The sequence below is a fragment of the Chamaea fasciata genome, unplaced genomic scaffold, assembly GCF_029207755.1.
Source record: "Chamaea fasciata isolate MVZ Bird 193981 ecotype frontalis unplaced genomic scaffold, bChaFas1.0.hap1 SCAF_1, whole genome shotgun sequence".
In the NCBI taxonomy this organism is placed as follows: domain Eukaryota; kingdom Metazoa; phylum Chordata; class Aves; order Passeriformes; family Sylviidae; genus Chamaea; species Chamaea fasciata.
The window spans coordinates 46,480,935-46,494,410 of NW_027094086.1; positions in this window are offsets into that span (position 1 = coordinate 46,480,935).

The window sequence follows — 13,476 nt, forward strand, 5'->3', positions numbered from 1 at the left end:
AAGAACCAAGAAACATTCCTGATGGCCTGGCTGGGACTGCTCGAGGAGGACAGATACTACCTGAGAAATGGAACATGGGGGAAAAGCGATTTTGTCATACAGTAAGGTCTCTTTTCTGTCTTCATTTTCCTTATTAGGAAAGTAGAGCTATCCTCTAATAAGACCAGCTAATTTCCATTTGTGAAGGGGCTGAAAGTAAGCCCAGTTTAGCTGGGAAAGTCTCAGTGAACTGTGGTGGAAACACATTTCCTGATCAGTTGGAAGAAGATATATGGGTGTCCTGGGCGGGGAGGAGCGTTTAAAAGACTGAAATTTTGTGGGACATTGCTGGTAAGAGTATGAGGGGTTTAAAGGCTCAGTTAACTCAGAATCTGAAGCCATCCTTCCAGTAGTGTTTGGTCCTCCTTGGTCAAAGGAGGCAGAAGAGAAGGACATGCAGCTTCTGTGCCTGTAGGAGACCCTTGTGAGCACCTTCCCAGCTCCAGTCCCTGTGCCCTTGCAGAGGCTGCAAGGACTTGTCTTCTGCTACTGAGTACAGGTATGACTTCTTCCAACCGGGCAGCATAAGTGGGGCAGAACACAGCAGGACAACGCCTCCCTTCTGCAAACATGCTGGACTTGGCCCAATGTGAGCTCTGGCTGTGGAAAATGCAGTAGGAGGCTGTGCAGTGCAGCTTTTATCAGCTGTGCAGATCAGAAGGGGAAATTTCACTCTGTTTCCTCCCGTATCTAATGCAGCAATATTTCAGCCATGGTTCACATCTGAGTGGTAGGTTTATGATTTTATGAGGCCTCACACCACAGTGTCTTCAAATGTGCTGTAAAATATACAGGTTAATCACCTGACCCTGGCAAACTTCTTGGAAGAACTTGTATTGCATTAGCTAATGCATTACGATGCCTTCCTGGAGCTGCAGAAAACCATTGCACATGAAAACTTGCAGCTGTGCTAACTTTGCACAAAACGGGGCGGGGGGGGGGAGGGGGGAAGTCCCTTTAACCAGTGCAAAACAAGATAAAGCCACAAACTTGATGGCCTTTTGTGCAACCTCAATTGGACATTGCAGCTCTATGCTGTAATCTCAGAACAGAGCCTTTATCATCTTGGGTGTACAAGCATTGACCCATAACAGACTCTTAAATAAAAAGCAAAACATGATGTCAAAGCAAAAGTCAGTATCTCAGCAGGTCTCAGCTCAAGTGTGGGAGTGTGAACAGAGAAAACAAAAGCTCAGAAAAAGGAGAAGGCTGGATGGGTTTGAAGTAGGAAAAAAACCCTCAACCTCTGGAAAAAGAGCAGGGTGGAGCAGAAATAAAAAATACTTTGGACAAGAGAATCCCTACAGACTCCAAAGTGCAAGGCAAAAAAGGAAAAAGAGGCCTAATCCTTGCCTTACAAGACCCTGAGCTGATGTGGGTCAGCTGTGGTGGGAGAAGGGCTCAGAGCTTGGATACTGAAATATCTGTGCAGAGGTGGTCCAGCAAGGCTGCATGGCGGAGACGGCATTGTGGAAGCTTTGGGCCAGGCTGTAATTTATTGGCAAAATGCTCTGGGGCTAAATAGTCAAGAGAGATGGCACTGCACTCCCTCTGAGAAGAGTGAACTATGCTTCCCTCTTGCTTGGAGCCAGGGAAGTGACATTGTTCTGTAGCAGTCAGTCCCAAGGAGAGCAGAGCCTTTTGAAGTAATTTGCATGCCTGAGTGAGTTAACACTGGGTAGTTCCTGCTCTCCCTTGGATTGTGCCTCTGCCCGTTGTACAGCAAGCAGAGATGGATACAGAGCGGCAAAGCTGAAATCATAGCCTTGTCCACAGACAGGGTATGTACTTCTCCTAGTCCACAATCCTACCATATGAATTTGCTCCTGTCACAAGTACTCTCCCTCTGTTCACTGAAGCTAAATCTGCCACAGGAAGAAATTCTGCTTTCCATTAGTTTGCGCATCCCTGTGAGAGACAGGAGTCCAGCCTTCGGCAGACATGTTTGAGAAAATACTGTCTCCTGAAGAGTTTCTCACAGCTCTAGGAAGAGCTCTTGGGTGTTCAAAAGCTGGGAAGCTGAAGGAGTGCTGAAATGCAGCCTGAGGAGAGCAAGGTTTGATTCCTGTTGTGGACAGCCCCTTGTCCCCCAAAAATGAAATTGGCAGGGGACCATGCCACTGAAATGCATTTTGACCTTTTTCAAATTTCTTCATGCCAGATTGCTTGGTTTTCTACCACACTTATTCCTAGGCAATTTCATAAGTGTCACGAAACTCACTGTGGAGGGGAGTAGGGTAAGTTCACCTACAGCAAAATAGAGGTGGCTGCATCCCTGAGTCAAAACAGTGGCCATTTACCTGCCTGTTGTATCAAGCTGGTGCATCCTGCATTGCCAGCCTTCCTTGGTGACAGGTTAATTTACCTGTGCACCCTCTATTACTCCGTGGTCAACCAGTCCTGCTCTCACAGTAATGATGAGTATTGGTGCACAACCAACTGCTCCTTTTGTGTTTCCAGCTCCCAGGAGTTACTTGTAGGTTCCCAGAACTTACAGGGATGTCTTGCCCTCTGCCTTCTTAAGCTCCTTTGCTCAGGAGTGTTGATCTCTAAGGAAAGCAGTGTGTGTAGACACAGCCAAAGTCCCATCTGAAAGTGACCTTTCATCACAGGAAGGTCAGGAAAAGGGACAGGAGGGACCCACATCAGCACCAGAGGAACTGGCTGCACTTTAAAACCAAGCACAGTAGGACCTCTGGTGAAGCTGGCAGGTTTTGTAGACAGATAAGGGTCAGTCATCCTCTTCTGGATTCCCTGAAACATAAAATCTCCTCAGTTAGATGGGCCAGGTGGAGCTTAAAGTCCTACATCAAAACCTGGAGAGGGCTGGAGGACACAGAGGGGATTGTATCTACTAAGAATTACATGATGAGTGACAATAGAGTGATACAGGGGACCCAGCAATGAGATGGTTTGGGTAGCACTGTGGGAATGTCATATTGGTCAATCTTCTTTTTACTTTTTGACACCCTTGCTGATATGTTGGTCAAAATGGCATTCCTACTAGGGAGTTTACAAATTTTTGTGCTCTGTTTTTCTTCTCCAAACAGCCCAGCATTCTCCAATGTGCTGTGTGGTTGTGCATCCCACTCAGAGCTCTTGTGTTGTCCCTCCTATGCTGCTTACAGCTGCCTTTTCTGCCAGCTGGCCAAGGTCTACCTCCACCCAAGACAGAAGTGCCAAATGGCTTAATGGGAGATGTTTTCAACTGGTGACATTTTTATTGGTGGGCCACAGACAGAAAATGGAATCTGGCATGTTATGTCATTAGCACTCCTCACTGGGAGCCAGCCACAAGGTAAATCTCCTGGCTCACACGCCACAAGGACTCAGCTTAAAACAAACAAACAAAAAATGTGTTAAAGCTTTCCCACCCTGCCCCAGTATCGCACTGCAGAGCAGTTTCCTTTGCAGTTCATTGCACTGCAGATGGGAGTTTCAGGCAAAGATGATACTCTTCTTTGGCTGAGAGATCACCCCAAGAGAACAGCTTTGTGGGGACAGGTTCTGTGTTCCTATCAGCTCCCAGTAAGGCATGTCTTGGCGAGCAGCAGCGACTACAGTTCACAGGCACTTACTCATCCTCTCCCCAGACTGCCCCAGCAATCCCTGATGGTGAGTCACTGTCCAGCCCTGCAAGCCTGGAAATCTCACATGTACGGCTAGGCAAATATCTTACCTGTTCCTCAGCCCACCAGAAGTCTGTGACTGGCTTTCAACCAAATCATCAGGCTTCTTTCATGGATGCATCATGTGCAGCCATGAGGATTAGTGCTGGCACAGGAAGAAAAACAATGGAAGCACGCTGCTGGGGTGGGCAGCATCACAGAAGCCCGGGGCAAATAAAACTGTCCCAAGGTCATACAAGGGTAGACCCATGGGAATGAAACCCCAGAACAGGTATGAAAGCATCTTTATACCTGTTTTGAGAAAATAATTTGGAAAATACTATTTTTTTCTCATTATTTCAGCAGTTTTTTAGTCGTCCTCCCTTTCCCCTTTTCCTCCTCTGTAACAGCAATCTGATGAAAAAAGGAGACAAGATATGTCTGAGAAAATGACATCTGCATCAAAGATACTGATAATGGACAGAAAAATAACCATACTGTGACTGCACGTAAGCCCTGGAAACAATGACTGCTGGTGTACAACTGTTTGTCTAACTACAGGGGTTTTTAATAACTATTAATTTTGCTTAGTAGTATGTGCACCCAGTAAAAGATAATGATTTCCACATTCCGTTTAGTGTATTTATTGCTATTTATGAAATTATTGAAGACGTCTTTGCATTCATGGATCTGAGTCTTGCACAATTCATTGAAATGCTTGGCATCACTGCCATAAAATACACACACTAAAGGTAATAAAATCCAGCTATGCAGTACAGTAAAAATCCCCACAAAAAATATCATAAAATGGACATATGAATCTTGATAAAGTCCGTGTATCGCTAAGCTGCACATTCACATGAATTAGAGGTGTGTGGTAGTCCGGAATGAAGCCTTATATAAAAGCACATGCTGTCTACAGAGACAACATAAAATTCAAAGGGGGAATACAGTGCACCCTGTCCCTCTGATTATACACAACTGTAACCCTTCACTGAGGACTCCCCCTTAGCCATGCAAAATGTTCCCCAGGTCAGCAAACCACTCCTAGCAGGTGTGTTCCAGGTTCACTCTGCCAGCCTCACAAAGGCCATGAGAAACTGGACATGCAATCTTGGGAGTCAGATAGTCTTGGGAGTCAGATAGTCTTGGGAGTCTGCTCATCATGCTCCTGGTACGATGTTCACCTGCCTCCTCTGTCTATCAGCTTCCCAAGTGCCTATTTCACCATCATCCTGCAAATGTAATCTGCAACTTCTAAGAAACATTTCTGACCTTCCTTCACACTAATACAGTCAATTAACTGGAGTAGCAGAGGGGAAAAGGGAGATGTCTCCAAAAATGCTTGGAGTAAAGATTTCCATAACTGTCTCTGGAGGGAAACAGCCCATTGCTCTTGCATGGGACAATGTTGCCAGCCTTCCTAGGCTACCGGTAGAAAGATACCACACATAGTGGTGGGATCCATGGTGATCCAGAAAGTCTTTTAAGCATCATGATGAAACACTCAGCATAACACAAATTGTTTATGAATTATAGAAGAGGGCAGAAAACAGATGTATGGGGACCTCCTAGTATTGGCACAGCCTAGGAGCCTCAACTTCCTTCATATTGGCTAACCAAGAGCACCTTCTGGCTAGCAGTGTGTAACTTCCTCACTATAACCACAGTATTTTATCCCCCAGCTTGTTACCTCAGTCTCTGCTCTTACAGGTAAGGGCTCCCCAGGAGATTTTCTGTCACTAAGCTTTGAAGTGAGCTCTGCACAGCCTTGCAGAAAATAATTTCTAATATGCTGAAGTCTGGTGTCTGCTTTTACTCATTTTTGATGTGTAACATCTCCTTAACGACTGCTTAATGCTGCATGGGTAAACAGGACCATGGATGTCCACTGCCAGAAAAGACTTGAAAGAAGGAAAGCATCACCTGTCAGCACTGTCTCACAACAGCAGCAGGAAAAATCCCACAGCATGCACTACAGAGCCCCATGTCAGGAAACTGGATATGGATTACTTTGAAGCCTATCTCTGGTTCTGTGGCTTCAAGGGTTTGAGACGGGCAGACCATTGCAGATAAGTGGTTTGCTTTCTTAGTTCCATTGGTGCTTGTTTGCAGTGGGTTGTTTAGTGTATATGCATAAAACTTGTGCCCAACACTCAGGTACAGATATGCTACAGAGAGATGATGAAGGGGAAAGACCTCACTTCTCCAGCTAGGTTAAAAAAGGTAAGAAATGGCTTGTGGGCACCCAGGATGGTCAGAGGGCTCGAGCACCTCTACTACAGGGAAAGACTAAGAGAATTGGGATTGTTTAGCCTAGCGAAGAGAAGGCTTTTGGACCTAATTGCAGCCTTCCAGTACCTGAAGAGAGCCTAAGAGGAAGGAAAAAAAACCTTTTTACAAGAACATGTAATGACAGGACAAGGGGGAATGGATTTAAATTGAAAGAGAGAAGGTTTAGAATGGATATTAGGAAGAATGGATATTACTGTGAGGGTGGTGAAACAAGTTGGAACAAGTTGCCCAGAGAACTTGTGAATCTCCCATTCCTGGAAGTATTCAAGGCCAGGTTGGATAGGGCTTTGAGCAACCCGGTCTAGTAAAAGGCATCCCAAAGTCTGTGGTAGGAGGATGGAACCAGATGATCTTTAAGACTCTTCTAACCCAAACTCTTCTATAATTCTATGATTCTACATAGAGAGAGTGATTTGAGTAAGGAGAGGTAACTTGTGGAAAAAAATTTGAAGAGTGCCTCAGCAAAAAGGTGAGCACAGAAAATTTCCCACCAGGAAGATTCATGAGAATCTGGGAAAACTTCCCATGATCTAAGTAAGCATCAATAGCTGGATCATCTAGAATCAGTTGTGGCAAGCCCTAGTAAAGTGAAGAGAACGGGATGATTTGGGGGTAAGTTTTCTTTTGCCAGCTGAGGGTAAACAAACTGGTGAGTGCATGACTGAGCTATGTCCCAGCTCAGCTGAGGGGCACAGCTGCGCAGCACTGTGGAGTTGGGAGTGGGGCACTTGTGGGAGAGAAGAAACAACACCAATGGCCATTAACCCAGGCAGTGAGTCCTACACCAGCCCTTGTGCCATTGTAATGTTTCTATAATTGCTGCATGAACTGACCACAGGGAAGCTAAAAAGTCCATGTCTGCTCCTACTGCCATCATGCCATCACTTGCGGTAGCTCACCCCCTCCCAGGGCTCTCACACTGATCCTGGCCAGGCTCAGGCTGCCCCTGTGCCCACACCATCATTTCTTCACACTGCTCAGATATAGGGAGGAAACTTTATTTCTGGAAGCCACGGCGGTAGACTTTCTGAGGAGAGATGCAGGGAAGCAATACAGATGCATGAGGATGCTCTGCTGAGTCTGTCTGTGCCTGTATATTTCACTGGAAAAGGGCAACGCAGACCAGTGGCATGGTTCTCTGTCCTACTTTCTCCCCGTGTAAAACAGGAATAATCATACTGTCCTAGTTCACTGGGGAGCCTGGAAAGGCCAGTTAATGTTTCTAATGCTTTTTGAGAGTAAAAAGGTCCGTATCAGTTCTAAGTGTTATTATTCACATATTGTAATTCTAACCTATAAGAGACTTGGCTTTAGTAGGAGAATTTAGATGACTGCAGGTGAAAGAAGGTTTCATATTTCATCTTTAGCTGTAGACAGATTACAGCACTCACACAATTTCTTCACAGGCATAAAGATGAAGGTGAAATCCACACCACTATTAGGAATTAGAGTGAATTACTTTGGCATAAAGGACCTCTGATTTCCAACATCTGTGAAAGTTTAGCTGAAGTGATGTATAAAGTCTTGGTACCAGCTAACAAAAGCAAGCGCTTGTGAAATTGATCCTGAAATCTGAAATTTTCTGCAGGCTTTGGTAGGACCTGGAGTGGTGCCCAAATCAGAAAGGTAAAAGGTCAACATTTTTCTATGCAAATATATTAACCAAGTTAGGGTATAAATATATGGAAGGTTCAGAGTGGTTTCACAGAGGTCATTTCACTTGGAATTTACCAAGTCTGTAATCTCCAACCAGATCAGTGACACAGTGTGGCACATGTAAATCTAAAAAATCATAAAAGTCATATCAAACACGGCTTTTATAACAGACCATGCAGTCCTGGCATATACTGCTGGTATGTGCTACAAATTTCCATCATAACTGTTTCTTCTGTCTGGATTGTGCTGACCGCCCAGTGGAGATGTCTGCATATTGGAATCTTGTACCAGGTAAGGGTGAGGAAAAATGACTCTCATTCAACTGAGACACCACCTTCCAGCAAGAGGCAGGAATATCAGCTCATTAAATCACATGGGGGACAGTGGCATATCCACCATGAACAAAACCCAAATGCTTTCCATCATTTAGAAGTTATTTCAATGTGTTAAACAATGCCCTTCCACATGGGGCCTATTTGCCCTGATCTTATTTCTCTGATTTTTGTTTCAACCATTCTATTTTAGTTTGCATTCCCAAATAACGTTTGTGGAAGATGATGTTATTGCTTGGGAATTCAAGGGAGAAGGTGCATGGTCAGTTGTCCATGACACAGGAAGAAATGCTCCCTTCCTCACAAAGGTCTCCGTCTGCACCATCTCTCAATTTTTGAGTAGATAACAGCTCCTTTATGGAACTAGAACAACATAAGATGGAACTGCAGAAGTTCTTTGGTGTAGCTCTGTATTACGTTTAACATCATAACAATAAGAAGAACAAAAAGAAGTGCAAGTCTTTGCTGTAGAAAGCCATATTTTCCATGTTCTCTCTCTTGGTAATCAAAAATCAATGGGCCTTTCATAAATGCAGCACATCTGAAGCACTGAAGCTCCCATCCTCCCTTCATATATGCATAAATTAATTTATTTTTCTGTCTGAACAAGTATGTTTCAAAACAATGACAGATTCCAGTGCATTAGCTCCAGCACTGCTTTGCAGCCGACCCTTTCTCTCTTTCCTCCACATTTCCTTCGCTAAACAGCTGGTAACATTTCCTACACAAGCTCTTCACACCCCACCTGGTGACTGAAGTGGGGAGTGCAGCACATATAAAAATGTCACCCAATACATCCCTATTCAATTTCTGGTTGAAATACTGGATTGTTTTTCATCCCTTCTCATTTCCCAAATAGTAGTTTTCTTTTCCCCAAATTTGGTACAACTGCTCTAGCTGCTTACCACTGCCCAGCCACATGCTTTTTCATGGCTTTTGGCATAACTGTCCATGTTTTGGTGTGACATTTCAGAGGTTCTTTGTTTTTTGTTTGATTGTTTTTGTTTGTTTGTTTGTTTGGTTGGTTGGTTGGTTGGTTGTTTTTTTTTTAAATGACAAATTCTTACAAGGAATTGGTATTTTTCTATTAAACTTGGTTGCTAAATTTCTCACTAGTTGTACAATTTAAGATTTCAGCACTCTATTAACAAATGGGCTAGGTCTTCATTGTAAATGGTTATGCTCTGTATGGCTTTTTCCTATGTTCTGGAACTATCTATATGGTGAGTCATTGGTTATTTATGGGGATATTTATGGTGTTTTGTCAGACATGCCCTTTGAATAAATCAGTAAGTTCGAGGAAAACAACAATGGGGAGTTTGTGGGAGTGGACTTTTAGGTTTGTTTTTACATTTAAAAAAGCCTTCAGCACCATCAAAAATCACTGCAAATGCTTAGAATTTTTCTATTGGCTTCTGTTGGGGAATCTGAAATGGAGACAGGCTTCCAGGAGATAAGTGGAACGGTAACACTACCTATGGTGTTAGGATGTCCATTGCACAGGCAGCCTGGATGAAACCTGGAGAAGTTATAGTCTTGAACCTAAAGCTAGTAGGAATTTTGACCCTGCCACTGCTAGGCACGACACAAAATTGTGGATGCCTTCAAAAAATTATGGAGGAATTTTGTTAGTGGAGCATGTACCAGAACTCGGATTTCCTTACTTTTGACCCCATTTTAGAGGTTGCAGAGTACTTATGGTCCCACAATGACCTGTTCCCTGCTGCACTTGAGAATACAGCAGGCTTCCCTTCAGGCATCTGGACACAGCAGACTGTATACTCTGGGCTAGGTCTCAGTTTCAACAGACAGGACCATCAAAATTGCTTTCTATTTTGTGGCTTGATTTGTACTTTATTTCTAATGTGGTGGTTTGAGACATTGTGTGCAGGAGAGAGAGGGAGAAAGGGAATGGTATGCTACCTAGGGACAGAGGAGTCCAGCTTGCTTCAAAGAGAAATGTTGCTGGATAAACACAAATTGGTGTAAGCCACATCATTAGGAGAAAGTTGTCTATCATTAAGCACTATGTAGTGCATCCCTGTGAGCCTGAAATAAGTCTCCAGGGGATATGCAATCATACTTGCCACTTGAGGGGAAATGTTGAAGATGAACCACGTGTTGTCTGGGTGTCCACCTCCCACCTGTGTTAGCATCATTATGTGCATGTTGGGCTGACTTAGCACACTGAGGAAGAAGATGGCCATGCCATTCTCTTTTACCATCTGGATAATTTACTCTAAGAGTTTCTTAGAGAGTGAATTCATTAATGCAGATATGCAGGGTGCAATTATTCAGATGATGCAGTGGGAGGAAGCTGCATAAAATTTACAGAGTGAACTCTGCTGGTACTCTGAGCAGTGCTTTTCTGGGTGGTCCTGCCTGGAAAAAAAAATCACACCTAGGAATGCATTGATGACTCCTCACTGTGTCCCACATGGCAGCTCCTCCCGACTGGCATCAGTGGAAGCCACTCTCGCTAGGCGAGGGAGATACTAGAAGACTCCCAGTTAGCATCCATCACAACAGAGAGGAAATCTGTTGGAAATGCTGATCATTTATATCAAAATTAATGAGATTTTCCCTCTCTGAATGTGAGGGCTGAGATGTATGCTGACTACAGGGAAAAAAAATCCTTCCATGGATATCTAGCTTGCCTTTTTATTTATATTTTCCGGGGGTCTTGTATAATTGATGACAGTGCCTATTTGGCAAAGAAATTTTCTGAGCACAGAATTTGTTTTAATAGTAATTTTTGCCTATTAAACAAACTGTTGTTTTTTCCCTCCTACATCTGAAGCCAAAATCACAGGACCACAAAACAAATCAGCCTAATTTCACTGTGAACTTTTCTTTTGACATCCTTCTATTTTTCAAAGAGAATAAATGTGTTGTTACATGACTGCTCTTTTCCAGACAGAAGAGGCAGAGAGCTATTTTTGAAGCTCCTTAAATCAGAAGCTCTGGCTCTTTACAAAAGCATCCCCACAGGATATCAGGACTGTGTTTGGAAACATATGTGATAAAAAAAAAATCAAACCATAAAAATGAACTGGGATCACCTTGTAATTGGGCAGAGAGGACTTCCTGCTGCTGTCTGTATTTTTGTTAAAAGCCGGTGCTTCTGCATTTCTCACCTTTTGCTGGGCGAGATTGTACACAAAATCTCTGATTGCCAAGCAAATCAAAGCCAAGAGGGAGACCCCCTTTTTGGAGGAGACCATCCCCCTCCTATAATGTCTTTTAGTGATGTTATGTGGGAAAAATTAGATGTACAGAACGTATCAAAAGTCATTGTAAAAAAAAAATAAAAATAAAAACACCACCCGTGGAACAGAGCAATATGGAGGACCCGAAGGAGATCTTTGAATGCATCAGCTTCCATATAGAGCAGTAAGCTAATAGGCAGTTCATTGAAGCGAAAGTATAACATAAAACATAAAATTACCGAGAAAATGGATGAAAATATAATAAAAAATAATTAAAAATCTTGTATGAAGGTGGCATATCAACATCTGATGTAAATACAGACCTAGGAAGTGCAGTTTGTCATTTAAATAGATGAAACAGCTGAAAATGGTAAAAAAAAATTTGCATGTTTGAAGTGTATTTTTTCCTAAAATTTGAGAAATCCCAACGGTTCCAGCAACAACTTCCCATTTTCATCTGTCAGAAGATGACTCCTCTGTTTTGCTCAGCTACCAGAATTCCTAAGCAAAAACCCCACCGATCTTAAAATTGGTTAAAACTGTAAATTTAAATTGAAAATCGAAAAAACGGGAAGAAAAGTCAATCATTTCCCTGGTCCTTAAATGTCAAACATACTGTGGAAAGACATGAATCTCTCCAACAGTTTGGCATGACATGAACCTTTGAATAAAAACCAGACTTCTATTTTGTTTTGTCCACTACTTTCTACTCTTCAGCGAAATGAAATTTCAACATAGTTCAGGATTTAGGGCAAAATTATTTTTTCCACGGTAAGTTATAAGACAAATTGGACAAGGCATTAAGAGAATACAGAAGTTAAAAATCTGCAGTGTTCTCCCTCTCCTGGAAAATTTTCTCCTACTATCTGTAGCCAGGCATATTTAAAACTCAGCATCTCCTAGCGATGTGGATATCATGCTAATAATACATATTTTCCTTTCATGGACTGGCACCTGGTGATGCCTTGGGACGGCTGACCTGGAACAGAGACTGGACAGAGCTAGAGAATAAAGAAGATATTTATTAAAAGATCTTTAAGGATACACCTTGGGCAGTACAAGAGCCTGGCCAGGGCTACACCCAAGATGGGCTTAAAACGGTCACAAAATGGATGACCGGCCACAAGGTCTCATACTTTCGTAAATTTTGGTCTATTTGCATATTGGTGTTTCATTGTCCAAGTACAGCTTCAGATTATGAAGTCCCATCCTTCTTGCTTTCTCTCTTCAGCCCACCGTTGTTTATGCTTTGGGCCTGAAAACTTGTAACAATTGCTCTTGGTCTCCATCTGGGCAAGGATTTGTTTTGTCTACCTACTCTGTAAAGAGAGTTACTAACACTTAATCTGAGGCTCAGAACTTCACCCCTAGGCAGCACAGAATCTGAGAAACAGGAAAGCTAAAACTTAAGGCATCACTGGAATTAGCTCACTGAGAGTAAACTGGTAACATTAAGGTTGCAAATGTTTTGAGGACCAGAAAAAATATCTTTCTGTTTGCTGGACCATAACCTTATTCCTAGACACAATGTCAATATCAAAAATAGTCTTATATTATTAAGAGTTATTATTTTCTCCTCACACAGGAGAATGTATTGGTATTGCTGCAGACAACACATGACAATGTATATGTGTGCACACACAACTATCTGTATTTTGAAATTATGTTTATGTGTTTTGACCAGTGTAAGTACATGTACATATGTGTATTTACATATGTTATATATATTGTCTGTATGTTGGGAAGAATGCTGCTCACTGCCGTGGAAGGCTTGCAACAGTGGTAGATGGAAAAAAAAAAAAGACAGTGACAATCTTTTTCTAGGCTGCTGCATCCTTTTCCTCATAGAACATATGGGTAGAGTTCCTGGGCCAGGAACAAACATTCTCTGTAATGAAACTCCCCTGCTTTTCCGAGACTTAGCAGGAATTTTTCTTCTTCTTTTTTTCCCCATTGTCCACAGGCATGCTTTATACATGGTAAGCAGAACAGAGTGCATTGGTTCACTCCTTAACACAGTTCAGCATTTTTTGCATGTATTCTCAGATGGTTTTGTAAGTACAGAGGACGTAGTGTAAGCAAAGCTCTGACAATGTGGCTTTTCAAGTTAAAAAAAAAAAAAAAAAAGAAAAAAAAAAAAAAAGAAAAAAAAGTGTTGCTTTAGTACACACAGATACCTACAAAGATCCATGTTTTAATGGTGTTTACACCCACAACAAAGATCAGGAATCTACCATGTAAAACATGGTGCAGGCTTCAATATAAGTGAGGCAGAGCTGAATGCAGTTACCATCTACATTATGAAGAGCTTGAAATCCAACAGAGCTACTTTATAGT